We start from the raw sequence: 3,379 nt of genomic DNA, 5'->3' as shown, positions 1-3,379 counted from the left end.
CCTGAGGCAGAGGGCTCCCGTGCAGGGCGGACTCCTGTCCTCCTCCGGCTGGGAGGTTGGCTGGATGTCTGCGGCCCGAAAAGGGTGCTGCCTCAGCAGCTCTGTGGCTCCCGCCTGTCCCAGAAGCTGTCTGCCTCTGTGGTGCACACTCTCACCTGTGCAGACTAAGTTCCTTAGTTCAGTGGAGTCCTCCGGGACCAAGTCCTCCCGATGGCTTAGTTTTAACCTCTCTTTTAGCCCACCACCCACCAGAGGTAGTGGAAAAGGAGGTGGGCGTGTTCAGAAATGCTTCTTTGGAGCAACGCTCATCTTTATTGTCTGGAAGTCAGCAGTTCAGTTCACAGGTTAGCAGCAGCAGCTCCAGCCACTCGTAAACACTTCACAGATACACCAGCAGTCCAGTTCTGTAGATTCAGGATAGCAAACACAAAATCATTCAGCAGTGACATGACCTAGCAGAGACAGCCAGGCCTCAGCCTCATCACGAGTTAGCAGGAGGGATGCCAGGAGAGGCTATGCCTCCTCTCTCAGGGAAGCAAAGACGCAAGACCAACAAGCATTGCACAGCTAGCTCTATAGGCAAGCCAAGCTCAACCTCCAACACGGTCCGTTGAGTTCTATTTATATTCCCTTCAAACATCCCATGTCCTCCATGGGGCGTGACTTAGCAAGTTTATCTATCTCAGCTGACATCACTCTGGCAATCAGCCCAAGTTCACAGAAACAGCAAGCACAGAAGCCGTGGCACACCACCAGAAGTTTTTTGGTGTGTTTCTTTCTATGGAGTCCCAACAAATGGAACTCAACTACACAATGTGAGGCGGACCAGTACATGCATGTCACTAGGGAAGAACCCTTCATTGCACGTCCTTTCACATGTTTGCTTTGCAGAATCTCCTTTCACCTGTGTCTGTCTCAGCTAAACATCCCTTCACCAGTCTGCTTTAGCCTTTCACCTGTGCCCACTTCAGGAAAACACTCCTTCACATGATTTTCCCAGCAAAACACCTGACACAACTGACTTTCCAAAGAACCCTTAAGTTTCCACTTCAGAAGTGTAAGCCAATGTAACCCTTTTCTCCGCAGCTTGCTTTCTGATCATGATATTTCACCATAGCAACAGTAACCATGACAAGAACAGTGACAAAGTTTATAAAGAAGGTATGTGCTGGATAGGTTTATGTCAACTTGACCCAGGCTAAAGGGAGAAAGGGAGAGAAAGGGAGCCTCAATTAAGGAAATGCCTCTGTGAGTTAGGTTATAGACAAGTCTGTAGGGCATTTTCTTAATTGGTAATTGATGGGTTGTGAGTGGTACCATCCAAGAGCTGGTAGTCCTGGGTTCTGTAAGAAAGCAGGTTGAGCAAAGCACAAGGAGTAAGCTAGAAAGCAGCACTCCTCCATGGCCTCTGCATCAGCTCCTGCCTCCAGGATCCTGCCATGCATGAGTTCTTATCTTGACTTCCTTCACTCAGAAACAGTGGTATGGAAGTGTAAGCCACATAAGCCTGTCCTTCCCAGCTTGCTTTGATCGTGGTGTTTCATCACAACAATAGTAATCCTAAGACAAGGGGCAACCCATTGCCCTTTCTCCAGTGATGAAACCAGATAATGTTGTATGGTTGAAATTTAAAAATAGGCAGCCTTTTATCATTGCTTCTTTCACTGAGCAATCTGCACCTAAGACTCCCTTACAGTTTTATGAGTTTTGGTGGATAATATTCCCTTCTGTGGATGTACAAGCTAGTTGACACATTCGCCTACTGCAGGACATATCAGCTGCCTCCAATTCTTGGTAATTATGAATTAACTTGTTATAAACATTAGTTAACAAGCTTTTTTAATGGAGATGTTTTCAACTCATTTGAGCACAGACTGCAGGCTACAACCGCTAGATGTGTTTATTTTTACAAGAAACTATCAAACGTTCTTTTTAAAAATGACTACCGACTTGCCTTCCCGCCAGCAATGAGTAGGAAATATGTCACACTGCACCCTCACCAGTGCCCTGGCTTTCCACTATTCTAACAGACCGGCGTATCTTCTTGGCTTTCCGATACTCTAACAGATGAATGGACATGCCTTCTCGTTGTTTAAGTTTGGAACTCTCAAAGAGAAAATGACATTGAACGTCTGCATATGGGCTTATACACCATTGGTCCAGATCTTTTGCCCCCGTTTAATTGGGATGGCCATCTCATTCTTATAGAAGGTGACTGAGGCACAGAGGAGTTCAACAATGTCCCCAAGAGTTACACAGCTGAGACTGAGCCCAGACAGGAGGTCCAGAGTCTGCCTTCCTGCCATTGTGCTGTGTTCCCTTCAGGAGACATTTGTCAGCTAGCATGCCTACATCCCAGTACTGCCTCTGCAGGTTAGTAGGTGTACTGGCTGGCTTTGTGTGTCAACTTGACACAAGCTGGAGTTATCACAGAGAAAGGAGCTTCAGGTGAAAAAAAAATGCCTCCATGAGATCCAGCTGTAAAGACAGTTTCTCAATTAGTGATAATGGGGGAGAGTAATCCCTGGGCTGGTAGTCTTGGGTTCTATAAGAAAGCAAGCTGAGCAAGCCAGGAGAAGCAAGTCAGTAAGTAACATCCCTCCATGACCTCTGCATCAGCTCCTGCTTCCTGACCTGCTTGAGTTCCAGTCCTGACTTCCTTTGGTGATGAACAAGCAATGTGGAAGTGTAAGCTGAATAAACCCTTTCCTCCCCAACTTGCTTCTTGGTCATGATGTTTGTGCAGGAATAGAAACCCTGACTAAGACAGTAGATGGTCTAACCTTTGCTCGGTCACTCAATCTCTTTTGTAATACAACAGGGCTCGGTATTGTAGAGAGAACTAAATGAACCAAAGCAGAGACAATGCTGGGCTTGTTCTCAGCTCATAGCACCTGTAGAGAAAATGTAGTTATCATCAGAAATCCCATGCCATATGAAAGAGGAAAGAAGGGCCATAGTAGCTATAGGCATAAGCTCCTGCCTAGAGATGAGAATGGGTTAGGACAGTCTGAGCCTTAAACTCTGTGGGCACTCAGTTATCCTTGGTGAGGTTTTTATGATCAGATCCCGGTTGAGACCTTAACCCTAGCCTGGTGCACATGAATGACTAAGGTGCTCTAGATCTGAAATAGAATTTCAGAATATAATTTTTTGTCTTTCGTTTCTCTAATGTGTCCATCTCACCACTCCTGCTATCCCTGGAAAACAGTCATAATTCTATTAACCGTGCAATTAATGAAGAACATATGCAACCAGGCAAGCTCTGTTTGCATCTCTGGAAACTCTCATAGCAACAGAAAGAAAATCTCCCAAGCAATTGCACCTGATGTAAGGATCAAGGGTAGTTCTGAAATGATGGGGATTCTGGGATGAAATG

Source organism: Mus caroli, chromosome 1 (genome assembly GCF_900094665.2).
Source record: "Mus caroli chromosome 1, CAROLI_EIJ_v1.1, whole genome shotgun sequence".
Lineage (NCBI taxonomy): Eukaryota > Metazoa > Chordata > Mammalia > Rodentia > Muridae > Mus > Mus caroli.
Note: the sequence above shows the minus strand (reverse complement) of the source record.